Raw genomic sequence first — 14,687 nt, forward strand, 5'->3', positions numbered from 1 at the left:
GTTCTGAGGCCCAGAATGCAGGAAAAGGCAAACCCATACCCAGAATATGTCTACTCCTGAGGATGAACTGCTGGCCCTTCCAGGATAAAAGGGGCCCAATATAGTCAATTTCTTCTTCAGTCTCTGTTGCTAGCAGGTGGACATTCAGCAGTGGCAGTCTTGGTAAATGGGAATCAACAATGCTTGTTCCCTGCATGGTGTCCATCCCCACTACTACAGCCACTTGATTCATGTATCCATCATGGCAGCACTGAGGTAGCTGATGACAGGGGCTGGCTGTCAGTCAACTGGCCAGGTCATTTTGTCTATTTGGTTGTTTAGTGTCTCTTCTGTAGATTTTCTCTGGTAGATGTTAACATTTGATGCATTTCATGCCCACTCCTGTGTCTATCCACATGCCTCTACTCCAGACCTCCTTGTCTACAAACTTCCAATCTTATTTAACCTTCCATCCAGACCACTGGCCAACTGGCCATGCTATTTGCCACTGCCCATGAATTCACATATATTTTAAATTCAGGTTACTTCTCTTTCCATACAAAATGGATGACCAAGTGCACTACTCAACACTCTACCCACTGGAGGATCTTCCGTTTCCATTGTCTTTCAAGGCCACCTCTGAGGGGACTGTAGAGAAGCCACTGTCCATTTCCAGCTTGCATTTGCATTCAGAATGGACCCATCTGCAAAGCAAACCCTGACTATTTTCTCCTCCTTCAGTTGGTCATGCACAATCCCCCATACAGCTATGTGTGTGAGCTGAGGAGGGGCACTGGAGCGACAGTGGGAGGTACCATGTGTCTGGGGTACTGTTCATGCAGCTTAGTTGTGCCCTCTGGTCCTGCTTATGCTCAGTCCTGGATGTAGCACCTTTTAAAATCATGGATTGCTTATCTTATGACTTGGTTGATCGGCCGCAGCTCATGATGGGATGTTTCACTGCCTGGTCACTTGGTGACCACTGACAGGCTTTCTGTCTCTACTAGAGCCTTAAAGCATGACAGGAGTACTTTTTCAAAGGGATGTGATTCTCTACCGCAGATAGCATGGCCTTGTTACCAATTCCCAAGGCCCTGAATTACGATTCTCGCACTGGGGCTTGCCACAAAAACCATACAGCATCTTTTCTCACCACTGATACCTCCAACACCGTGGGGTCTGCAGGATCATATGGCCCAAGTGACAGGGTTGCTCACACCTCAGCCTGGACCTGCTGTAAAGTGCTTTCTTGCACAAGGCCCCACACACACCTGGCAGTCTTTCATGTCACTGAGCATATGAGCTGCAGCAGTAACCAAAACATACATATGGCTTCAAGCTTTCATCTATTTTTGATAAACATGAGAGTGAAGGTGGTTGAAAGCCGGGGGACCCAGCAGAAGAACTTCAATTTGCATGTAGGGACCTAGCCAGAGTAAGTAAAAACTATAGAATACAACCCCAAAGCCACCTAGGACCTTTTCTTCCTGAGGCATGCAAAAATCAAACTTTCTAGTTGATTAGCCAGGTGTGAGAGTTCTACCTTGACAAGAAAAAAGTACATCCTGTTGTCTTCATTTCTTGGTCTCAAATGGGCTCTTGTCACACACTAATACATTACAATCCTTTAAACGGGGAAGTGGCTAGGAGAAGTTATTTTCTCAAAGGCTCAGAATGGTATAATGCTTGTTCCTCCCCACTCCCCTTCCCCCAACACACAAAAGATATCTGAGAATATACCTGGCTGTTATGTGTAAGTTTTCATTGACTCAAGTCTAGTAGAAGGGCCTAAACAGTATATAGCATTGTTCTATTATAAATAAAAGCTCAGTACTTATTTTTAATTATTTTAAGGGAATTCACTTTGAAAAGTGTTCAGAAAGTTCAAGGGTAGTTAGTGCCATTTTTCTGTCCCATGTCCTTTAGCATAAGACTCAAATCTACCAGGTTATCACAAGATAAATAATACTCCTAGCTATCATTTATTAGTATTTATTATTATTTATTACCATAATATTATGTTAAGTATAATTACATTTAATAATTGGAAAAATCTAGTAAAGGAGGATGTGTGAGGGGTCCACAAGGCCACTCCCAATTTCAGCAATTTGCTAGCAGGATTCACAAACTCAGCTTATAGTCATATTCATGGCTATGATTTATTATAGTAAAGAGATACAAGGAGAAATCAGCAAAGGGAAAAGGTGCTTGGGGTGAAGTTTGGAGGAAACCACAAGCTTTCAAGAGTCCTCTCCTAGTAGAGTCACACAGGACTCCGCAATGAGTTGTGACAACGCATGTAATATGGTATCTGCCAGGGTAGCTCATTAGAGACTTGGTGCCCAGAATTTTTATTGGGGCTATTCATACAGGCATTCTCTGCCCAGCGTGTACGAAAATTCCAGACTCTGGAAGGAAAACAGGCGTCCAGCATAAACCATATCATTTGCACAAACAGTTAAAGCAAAGTGAGCCACTGTTGGAAGAGAATGGTGGAAGCACCCTCCCCAAATCCAATTTCCCAGGTACCAACCAACAGCCAGCCTTGCAAGCAGGCCTTTCAAAGGATAGATTTCTTGGGACTTCTATGTCTTTCTACACTACATCTTTTAACTCTTTTCTGTATACCGGCACTATTATCTTTTTCTTTTTTTTTTTTTCTTTTTGGCCACACCACACGGCACGTGGGATCTTAGTTCCAACCAAGGATTGAACCCCCACCCCCTGCAGTGGAAGTGTGGAGTCCTAACCACTGGACCGCCAGGGAAGTCCCTATTATCCTTTTTAAAATATATTTTGTATTTTCAAACTTTATATTTTTATATGCTATTTTACTTATATATTTATTTTAAATATTTATATTTTATTTTTATACTTATATATATTATCCATTTTTAAAAAGAACGCAGAACAAACTCAAATAGGTTAAATATCTTGCTTAAGACCATACAGGTCATATATGGCAAAGCCAATATTCAAACCACAGTATGTCTGCCTCCAAAAGCCATACAGTTCACTAGGTTGTAATATCTCAAATCATAGCATCCAACACGTAAACTGTGTGTCTTCTTACATAGTAAGATTAACTTACATACATTCTTCTTCATAGGTTCTTCTATGAATAAATTCTTTTTTTTAATTAATTAACTTATTTATTTTTGGCTGCATTGGGTCCTCACTGCTGCGTATGGGCCCTCTCCAGTCGCGGCGAAAGGGGGCCACCCTTCCCTGCGGTGGACGGGCTTCTCATTGCAGTGGCCTCTCCCGCCGCGGAGCATGGACTCTAGGCACACGTGCCCCAGCAGCCGTGGCTCGCGGGCTCCAGAGCTCAGGCTCAGCACCTGTGGCGCATGGGCCCAGCTGCTCCGCGGCACGCGGGATCCTCCCGGACCAGGGCTCAAACCCGCGTCCCCTGCACTGGCAGGCGGACTCCCAACCACTGCGCCACCAGGGAAGCCCCTAATAAATTCTTTCACTGATAATTATGCCTGCTACAAATTTATAGATGGAAAGAAGAAAGGAAACAGGTTTTAATATCAGTATTTCTCATTTCTAAAAGATGTATGGGGACTTCTGGTTTCAGATCCTGCACGTAAGAAGCCTGGAAGTTGCTACTTTATCTTAACAAGTAAAAAAAGCTAAACAAACTGTAAATCAACAACTTTTCTCAGATTCATTAGAGAAGTGAAGCCACAGGGCAAACCACTGCTTTCCAAATTGTAGAGACCAATAGGTGGATACAAAGAATTATAACTTACCAGAGCAGAAACCTCTGTGGGAACCAGTGCCAGGGTAGGGAAACCTGAACAGTAATTGACAAATTGCTGGAAGCTCAATGTGGACAAGTCTGAGAGATAAAAACTCCAGAGAACCTAGTCATCAGGAGGACACCACACTTTTATAAGTTTTACCTACTGGAACTCTACCAGGGTCTCCACTGGCAGGGGAGGGGAAAGGAACCCATTTTGAAATATACCAGATCACTGTGTTCTTCTTAACAGGAGTGACTCTTTGACCAGACCCTAATCTCCTGGGATTTTATCAGAATAGAGGGCCCAGAAATAAACCCATATTAATCTATTGGGAGGGCCAAAAAGTTCATTCATTTAGTGAATACGTTGCTCAATAAAATTCTTCATGAAAATGAAAAATGTCTTTTATTTTTACTTAAAATCAAACAAATGTTTTGGCCAACCCAATAGTCATGGAACTATAAGGGATTAGCAGATACAAACTACTATGTATAAAATAGATAAACAACAAGGTCCGATTGTATAGCACAGGGAACTATATTCAATATCCTGCAATAAAGCATAATGGAAAAGAATATGAAAAAGAATATATATATACATATGTATAATTGAATCATTTTGCTGTACACCAGAAACTAACACAACATTGTAAATCAACTATACTTCAATTAAAAAAATATATATATATATATATGTACACATATAGTTCACTGATTTTTTTTTTTTTTTTTTTTTTTAGTTCACTGATTTTTGACAAAGGGGCAAAAGCAGTACAATGGAGGCAAAGATAGGCTTTTCAACAAATAGTGCTGAAACAACTAGACATCCACATGCAAAAAAGTGAATCCAGATACAGACTTTATACCCATCACAAAAATAAACTCAAAATGGATCACAGACCTAATGTAAAACACAAAACTATAAAACTCCTAGAAGATAACATAGGAGAAAATCTAGATTACCATGGATTTGGCAATGACTTTTTAATGCACATCAAAGACATGAATCATGAAAGAAATAATTGGTAAACTGGATTTCATTAAATTAAAAACTTCTGCTCTGTGAAAGATTCTATCAAGAGAATGAAGAGACAAGCCACAGACTGGGAGAAAATATTTGCAAAATATATATCTGATAAAGGACTATTATCCAAAATATACAAAGAATTCTTAAAACTTAACAATAAATAATAAACCAATTAAAAAATGAGCCAAAGACCTTAACAGATACCTCACCAAAGAAAATATACAGATGGCAAATTAGAAAAAAAAAGATCATGTATCATCAGGGGAATGCAAATTAAAACAACGAGATACCACTACATACCTATTAGAATGGCCAAAATCCAGAATACTGACAACACCAAATGCTGGGAAGGGTGTAGAGCAACAGGAACTCTCATTCATTGCTGGTGGGAATGAAAAATGGTACAGACACTTTGGAAGACAGTTTGATGGTTTCTTACAAAACTAAACATACTCTTACCATATGGTCCAGCAATTGTGTTACTTGGTATTTACCCAAAGGAGATGAAAACTTATGTCCACACAAAACCTGCACTTGAATGTTCAGAGCAGCTTTACTTAGAATTGCCAAAGCTTGGAAGCAACCAAGATATCATTCAGTAGGTGGCTGGATAATTAAAACTGCGGTACATCCATATAATGGAACATTATTCAGTGATAAAAAGAAATGAGCTATCAAACCATAAAAAAAATGGGGAAATCTTAAAAATGTATATTACTAAGTGGAAGAAGCCAATCTGAAACAGCTACATAGGTGTGACTCCAATTATATGACATTCTGGAAAAGGCAAAACTATGGAAATAGTAAAAAAGATTAGTGGTTGCCAGAGGTTGAGGGGTAGGGAGGGATGAATAGGCAGAGCACGTAGAATTTTTATGGCAGCGAAACTAATATGTACGATAATAAAAGGTAGATGGGTGTCATTATACATTTGTCTAAACTCATAGACCGTAAAGCAACAAGAGTGAACTCTAGTGTAAACCATGGACTTTGAGTGATAATGATGTATCAGTGTAGGTTCATCAATTGTAACAAACTCTGGTTGGGGATGCTGATAATGCTGGAGGCTATGAATGTGTGGGGCAGAGGGTGTATCAGAAATCCCTGTACCTTCCACTCAGTTTGGTTGTGAACCTAAAACTGCTCTAAAAAATAAGGTCTATTAGGTGTTCCCTGGTGGTGCAGTGGTTGAGAGTCCGCCTGCTGATGCAGGGGACATGGGTTCGTGCCCCGGTCTGGGAAGATCCCACATGCCGCAGAGCAGCTGGGCCCGTGAGCCATGGCCGCTGAGCCTGCGCGTCCGGAGCCTGTGCTCCGCAACGGGAGAGGCCACAGCAGTAAGAGGCCTGCGTAACGCCAAAAAAATAAAAAATAAGGTCTATTATACACTCTAAAGAAAAGTCTGTGAGTGAACATATACTTAATGAAAATGTTATACCAATAAACAAATTTTAAAAATAATATATTAAGGAAAAGTAAGGAAATTCAGCTATGTAGTTTTGTTTATTAGTTTCTTTGTTTACTTGTTTTTATTTTCTTCTATGAAAAAAAGCACCAAATAGAGGTACCCAAAAGCAAGTTCCCAGATTGGGTATCCTTTACTACTTTTCAGAAAACTGTCTTTGCTACTTTTCAGCAGAGGAACAAGAGAGAGAGGTAATGCATCAAAGCTTGTGTGTGAGAGGCAACTCTTCCTTTTTCAATTTCTTCCCAGGACTGGAGGATTCTCCCTCTGAGTCATAGCCCACTAAATGTCTACAGGACCAACAGCTATTTCAACTTCAGTAGCTTCACATGGGTAAAATCCCTGACACAGCTCTCAAGTTGAAATGAATGCAGAAATAATGTGTATTTGTGAGCCTTTTAGACACAAAAATAAGGCCACCTATGAAAACTGTTTCATGGGTATTAAAGGACAAATACAAAAGGATAAACATATTATCTAAAAAAAAAACAAACCTCAATGTACTCTCACCTGCTTTTACAGTGCAAAGAAACTACTTTGTAGCACAGTCTAAACTGCATGTTTGTCCTGAAAGCTTCTTGCATTTGATTTGCATGGCAGATAAAGATGTTCTCATAGGGCATTATTTATATAACAACACAACAAATATTTGATCTATTACCCAATCCTAATAAAATTCGGGCCCATTCATGATTCATCTCAGTCTCACTTGTTTCCTATCAAATCATAGAAGCTTTATATAAATGAAATCAGGTTTAAGGAAGTCAGTGGTTACTTCAACCACCCCTTGGCCCATATGTCCTTCCTTTTGTCTCCCCAAACGATGCTTTTATAACCAATATCCTGCTCTAAGTCTTGGTGAAAATTTCAGTTCCTTAATTTACAAGTGAAGTGAGTGTTGGCAAGCTACTTTAACTTTCTGGGACTTAAGTTTCTTCATCTGTAAAATGGGGATAAGAGTAATACTTATCTCATGACATGGCTCTAAGGATTAAATAATATAATGCATGTTAAGCTCTTAGCACACTCCCTGGCATATAAAAAATGCTCAATAAATTTTGTTTTTCATTATTACCATAAGGGCCATTCAGTGATAAATAGCAATCCTTTCCGAGCTGTGTGTAATCTATTAGGACAGAAATCTTTTCCTTTACTTTTTTTTTTTTTTACCAGTAGCAGTTATGCAATATTAGCATCATTCTTATCTATGGGGGCTGGATATTGAGAAAGTCATGAAAAAATCCATGTGAGACCTTTGGTGCCAAATGTTGGGAGCATGGGGATCCATCTGGGACTTTTCCAGTGCTCATGGGTGAAAGCTGAATGTCACACGATGCCAGGAAGCAAGGAGACTGAGCACCAGCTGAGATCCTGGAAATAATTTTGGAACTAGGAATGGAGGTTCCATTTGCTGGCACTTTCTTGTAAGCTTTCCTGATAAACTTTTGCTTATTTGTCATGTGGGTTTCTATGGTGATGGGATGATGGGAAGGAATTGTACAACAGATGGTCCTAATCTATTTAAACTTTACTACAGTTTACTCCTTTGAGGTAAAACTGTGACAGCACATACCTAGCTGCCAAGATTCCAGACTTGCCTCTGTCTTTCCTTCTTTTCCTTGTGACCCAGGAAGGCCACCACTCAGGCCCAGTAGTAGGGTTTGGTAAGAGGTGAAGGGTACTGGCAGCAATAAGAGTTTGCTTATGAAAGACTCTAGCTTTTTATTGTGGGGATCATTTCATAATGTATACAAATATCAAATCATTATGTTATACAACTGAAGCTAATGTATGTTAATTATACCTCAATTTAAAAAAGGAATCTAGGGAGTTCCCTGGTAGTCCAGTGGTTAGGACTCCACAATTTCACTGCTGTGGCCCAGGTTCAATCCCTGGTCTGGGAACTAAGATCCCACAGGCTGCACAGCATGGCCCAAAAAATAAGGAAAAAAAAAAAAAGGAATCTAGAACATTTTACTCTCAGTTTATAAAAAGAGCTTGAGATTCACAAAATTAGGAGTTCAAAGTTTGCCTCTACCTCTTAATAGCTCTGTATCCTTACATATGTTAGTTTACCTCTGGAACCTTATAAAACAGGACAATTATGTCTATTTTCACTACTTTAGGGTTCTTAAGAGAATCAAATGAATTAACAAATGTGGAAACGTATTATAAACTGTCACACGTTATAACAATATTACAGCACTATCTAAACGATAGCCTTGGAGTAAAATTTCCTGCAGTCTTTTTGGAGAAAGGAGCTTCCTGCCTCCCAGAATGAGCTAAGTGAGCTGAGTTAGAAGGTGACACTCCCCAACAATCCACAATTTAATGGGTACCCCAAATGAGAACTTTGGAAAAGTACTACATTCAGTATAATTTCTTTTAAACCTGTTATATACCTTCTATCAAAAGTTTCTAGTAGGAAACACTACATTCGGAATTAAAACTCTAGAAATTAAAAGTTTACCTGATGTTTAAAATTACTCACAGCATGGTCATTTATTTATTAAAAAAAAAAAAAAACAGAGATGGAAATGAGTACAGTCCCTTCATACCTTACCTAAACAGAAAGAACCAAGCTGTGAAATTTAGTGACAGTTCGAAATAGGATTCGTAGGAATAATGGTATGATATGTAAGCCACTTAGGCTTCCCTCTATGAAAGGGAAGTATGGATAAGGTTACTAAATATTTTTCAAGCTGATTTTTTTAAAAAGTTTGACAGGCTATGCCTCAGTTTCCTTGCAGTAGGTATTCCAACTTGTTACCAGGCAAAGCTCAAGATTTTTGTACTTGGGCTTTCAATTTTTAATAACATGCCTCCAGTTTTGAGATTTTTTTCAAATGAGGATATTAAGACAGAGAGACTTTTATTTTTATTAATATTATTAATGGTTTGTCTTTGAATATTTATTCGACCATGTGAGATATATAAATGTTGTGAGGGCTTAAATTTGCCTGAGCCCTTTAACAAGAGCAGAGCAAGCCAAATTTCAGCATATGTGATGTTTGTAGTTGCCTCAGATCATTTTTTTAAACATATGCTTCCATTTTCTATCTGTTCTATCTTTGAAGATGTCACATTCTTTGTAAAGAGCATGAATAAAATATAAAGTGTGGCATACTTCCATCATTGTAGAATATTTTTTACTTCATTGAAACCTAATACATAGACTTCTAAAATTATTAGTGTCTATATTAAGTTTTAATCTTTTTAAAATTGTTTTTCTCATTGAAAAGAAAACAATTTTTTTATAATATGTGGTATTTTACAAGGTTTGAAACATTTATTAAAAATGTTTTTTGGGGGATCAAACCATTTTATTGAGGTGCTTTGGGGGAGGGTTGAAGGACTGGGAGAACAATGAGATCTGAAAATGAGGACAATGGGATCCAAAAACCACAACAACATTTTTGTTTTTGTTTTTTGCGGTACGTGGCCCTCTCACTGTTGTGGCCTCTCCCGTTGTGGAGCACAGGCTCCGGATGTGCAGGCTCAGCGGCCATGGCTCACGGGCCCAGCCGCTCCGCGGCATGTGGGATCTTCCCAGACCGGGGCACGAACCCGCGTCCCCTGCATCGGCAGGCGGACTCTCAACCACTGCACCACCTGGGAAGCCCAGTGGCAGGTAGGCCCTTGAATTAGAATATCTTATATAGATAAAGAGAGCCCTTTTTCAAGGAAGTGTTTCATGATATGTATGGGAAATAAAAATAAGATGGAAGCAATTCGTACCACACAGTGATGTCAGGCTGCTTGTGGCAAACCCTTCACGTCTCAGAATGCCATAGTCCTCAGAGGCGGGCTGTGGGATGATGTTAGGCCTCTACTGGCAATGACATCATAAAGGAAAATACAAAGTGAGTATCGTTATTTTGCTGCGCTTTAGTAATAAATGGCATGCAGATTGCCTCTCCAAATCTGGTTCATTGTCAAATGAGTCCTCATCTTTGGCTATTATGCTAATACATGTCTATACCAGCACAAAAGAGCTAGGTACTCATGATTAAGAAGAACAGAATAGTTTAATTAAAAAAAAATGGAAAGTGGCATCTATTTCTTTGTATAGAATGGAGTTTGGGATGTTGCATCTAAATTTGTAGCATCCCTCAAGCTACTCTGTGAATAATTGCAAGTTCAGAAGCTAGTGTTGTGTATGTGGTCAACTAATAACTCAAGATAAAACAGGGGACTTTTCTCTCTGAAAGAGCTATCTGGTGTTCCTATTGCTCCAGCATCAGAAGAGTCTGTCAGTCCGCTGGGTGTACTAATATATATCATTAGTATTGTTGGCGAGGAAACTTTCCTCTCCCCTTCTAGGTTCTTCTGGCTGGTTTAAGAATTAATTAAATTGACATGAGACAGATTAACAGGAGAAAATAAAATTTAGTTTTGTACATATGAGAATCCCACATACATGAGAGGGTCAGAGACCTCACATACATGAGAGGTTTCAAGACAGAAAAGTAAAATGAGGTCTATATGCCATCCTGAGCTAAGGAATGGAATAGGGGCCTGGGGCTTCCAAGGACAGGAGGGTCATTCACAGGATGATAAGAAGAGCAGATGTTTGGTAATTAGCTGTTCACCCTGCCATAAAGATGCGGCCACTTAGATAAAATGTATCTCTGGTAATGACTCTTTTTCTGGGAAAAATCCCCATTTAAATTAATCTAGGTAGTTAAGGGAGGGGCAGTAGTTTCTCTGAGTTCACAGAGTCTTCATTGCTTTTCGCTCAAAATAATCCATATGCCAAGGTGGCACATCTTGGGGAGGCCTGTTGCAAATGCCTACAAGTATCTTATCAAAAATCTAATAGAACATCAGAAGAATGGAGACCTTTTTTTCAAATATGTAAAGATATCTAACATGCACGAAAGTATAGAATTTCCCAGCAATCATCCCGAAAGCTACCATTCTTTCTTTTTCTCTTTTTCTTTCTTTTTTTTTTTTTGGCCACGTGGCATGCAGGACCTTAGGTCCCTGACCAGGGATCAAATCCAGGCCCCCTGCAGTGGAAGCGCCAGGGAATTCCCCTGAAAGCTACCATTCTTACATGTGGAGTAACTTTTTTAAACACATTGACATAGATCTTAAGAATACTCATATCTTTGATGGGAATGCTGCAGATTTACAAACAGAATGTAATGCATTTGAAAAGAAAATATAAATAAGCTGGAGGAATAGATCTATATTTTGGAGGTAATGATCCTCCTAACAGACACACATGAGGCATTTGTCCTGCACAAGGCAATGGAGGAAGGAGTCTGGCACATGTGGATGGTTTCCCCTTTCCATCAGCATCCCTGAACTATTTTTGTGTATGATGAAGATGTTATTTTAGAACTAAGAGTTAAAACTGTGAACTGCTTAAAGGTTTAATGTATGTACCCAATAAACTTGTGGATTCACTATACACTATGATAGAATTTGAAGTGGATTGGAGCAAAATTTTGCTTGAATAAACAGAATACTTTTTATAAGATGTAGATGAATTTCAGCTATGCAGTATGATGAAACATGGGGGATTTCTAAGATTGTCATTTTTAAAAGTCCAATTATCTATATGTTAAGCATTCCATATTTAGAATATATCTATTTTACACTAGGACTTAGGAGTTAGCTTTCATGACTGATCAGCTGTTTATTATGAATACCTTAATTACAAATAAACATTATTATACGTAGTCAGCCTATAAAACAACACAGAAGTGAAATATCTGCCAGTGTAATAGATTTTAAAAGTCACTTTAAAGGTGGAAATTCTGTACATCAAGTACTATTCAGGATGTAACTCCAGTGGCATAATATATATAGGTGTATATTTTTAAATTATATGAAGGCACTACAAGCCTTTCAGGTATCAACTATCATTGCAAACCTTAATTTTGGAATGATATCTTTATATTTTCTCTGCATTATACACAAACTTTTTGCTACATAATTGCCTTAGTCATCTGCCTACAGCGGCATCTGGACATAGAATATATTGTTGGTAAAGGAAAGCTGAAGAGAAGACAGTACCTAAAAGTACAGTTTATGTCCTTTTTTTTGGGGGGGGGTAGGTGCGCGGGCCTCTCACTGCTGTGGCCTCTCCCGTTGCGGAGCACAGGCTCCGCACACGCAGGCTCAGCGGCCATGGCTGATGGGCCCAGCCGCTCCGCGGCATGTGGGATCTTCCCGGACAGGGGCATGAACCCGTGTCCCCTGCATTGGCAGATGGAGGCTCAACCACTGCGCCACCAGGGAAGCCCTCTTTAGCATCTTTTTAAGAAATGTGCTTTTATTTTTATTTAATGACTTGGGATCATGCCCTTAATATAAATAGCTTGGCTATTATGAGCTCTATACTAATACCACACTAAGGAAATTCTTTTGATGAAAAATTTCTGATTGTTGTTAAACTTCATAAATGATTAATTTTATTCCTTATATACTGAAAAATGTCTAAAAGAATAATATCATGAAGTATTCATAAAAGGAATTACTGTAAACTACTTTCGACTGCCATAGCAATTTGCATTTTAAATTGCAAATATATTGTTTTCTACCTTTAACTCAAAGCTGATAATAAATAAAGAGCTAGCTGGAAGATCTTAGGGTGTGCTATAAAATGATCTATTCCAGTACCCAAAGCCATCAGCAGTCAGATTCTACGTCCCCCTTCTGGAAATGCTCTGCTCTGCCAGGAGAGGGCACCATTGCCTACCAGGCAAAGAGAGCCAAAGGCTTATTATTAAGTACATCTGCTTCTAGCTCTTGGTTTCTTTCTCTTTGAAGAAATAACCCAGCCAGTGTAGGTATGATTGGGGGTAGGTTGCTATAGCACTTGCGTGGAAATTCAAGCTTTTCTATAATGCCCCTGATCATTTCAATACCCAGAAGAGCCTGAGTTCAGCCTTATCCCTGCTGGGAACACAGAGTATAATTATAATTCAATGTTTGTTTTTAGAGGCTGCTGGCAAAACGGAGAGTGAGAGTTGAGGACATGATTTTATGTTTGAGGCAGGTCATGCAACAAAAATAAGACAAGGCCTGGGGGTCAGGAGACCTGGTTCTATTTTCAGCTAGACCAATTCCTGAGTAACTTCATACAAGCAAAGAGAGGGAAACAAGTTCTGTATATATTTAGAAGCTTTGCCCTGGATTTTATTATGCATGCTCAATATAAGGGCTCATATTTCTTTTACTTTGCCATCATAATTATGAAAATTGGTGTTTCTATCACTTAAATATTAATTAAATATTTGATATGGAAGAATACATTCATATTTTTTATGCATAGTATGCTTAAACTGCAGTTACCATTCACAATGTAATATTAATATAATTCAGAATTCCCTAATTTTTTTTTTTTTTTTTCCCGGCACGCGGGCCTCTCACTGTTGTGGCCTCTCCCGCCGCTCCGCGGCATGTGGGATCTTCCCGGACCGGGGCACAAACCCGTGTCCCCTGCGTCGGCAGGCGGACTCTCAACCACTGCGCCACCAGGGAAGCCCCAGAATTCCCTAATTTTTAATCTAGCAAAGAACAGATAGCAATGGCTGAGGTACTGAAGAAACTTGAAAACTTGTGCATATTTGATTCAATATTTCTTTGAGACTCTCCTAAAAATAGGCATGCAATGCCTCAAGATAAAAATGCCCAAGTTGGGACTTCTCCAGTTTGTCCAGTGGTAAAGAATCCACCTTCCAATACAGAGGATATGGGTTTGATCCCTGGTCGGGGAACTAAGATCCCACATGCCATGGGGCAACTAAGCCCACATGCCACAACTACCAAGGCCGTGCGCCTCACTGAGAGACACCGGGTGCCGCAAACTACAGAGCCCACGCACTCTGGAGCCCACATGCCACAACTAGAGAGAAGCCCACGCGCCTCAACGAAGATCCCGGGTGCTGCAACTAAGACCTGAAGCAGCCACAAATAAATAAATAACAATTTTTTTAAAAAAGCCCAAGTTTCCAGAGGCAGAGTTTTATATGGAGGGAAAACAACCCACGTTGGTGAATTGTTCAAAATATTAGACAAAATATATGTGAAGGGGCTGGCATGTAATAAATGGTCTGTTTTTCTGTTTATTCATAACATTTTATGAGTGACGGTTGCAGTTGAAGTAGCTCTCTCTAGCTCATAAGTCTATAGGACTATCTCAGGTGCAGGTTCATCACATTGTCATGTCTGAAAGAAAGGCATATCCTGCTCCGAAGAGCAATAAAGAGTTATACAGATCTTAACTCTGGGTCTCATTGCACAACACACAACAAAACTTTATAAACCTCTTCCTTAGCAAACACCCACTTCTCCTTTCCTTTCCCCCAATATCAGTTTCTCTAACTTCTTCAATCATTCTCCTTAAAACACTCACCATTCCAGCCTTCCTTCTGTAGTATAATTCACATTTCTTCAGCATTGCATCTTTTCCATTTCATCTCTCAGCAAAAGATATCCCTTGGAAAGTG

At 39.3% G+C, this 14,687-nt stretch overlaps 1 pseudogene; it reads left to right on the plus strand.

Annotated features, from left to right (window-relative positions):
* The first annotated feature begins 10,974 nt into the window (after positions 1-10,974).
* Positions 10,975-11,690, plus strand: LOC117203883 (glucosamine-6-phosphate isomerase 2-like; annotated as a pseudogene).
* The last annotated feature ends 2,997 nt before the right edge of the window (positions 11,691-14,687 follow it).

Source organism: Orcinus orca, chromosome 6, assembly GCF_937001465.1.
Source record: "Orcinus orca chromosome 6, mOrcOrc1.1, whole genome shotgun sequence".
NCBI lineage: Eukaryota > Metazoa > Chordata > Mammalia > Artiodactyla > Delphinidae > Orcinus > Orcinus orca.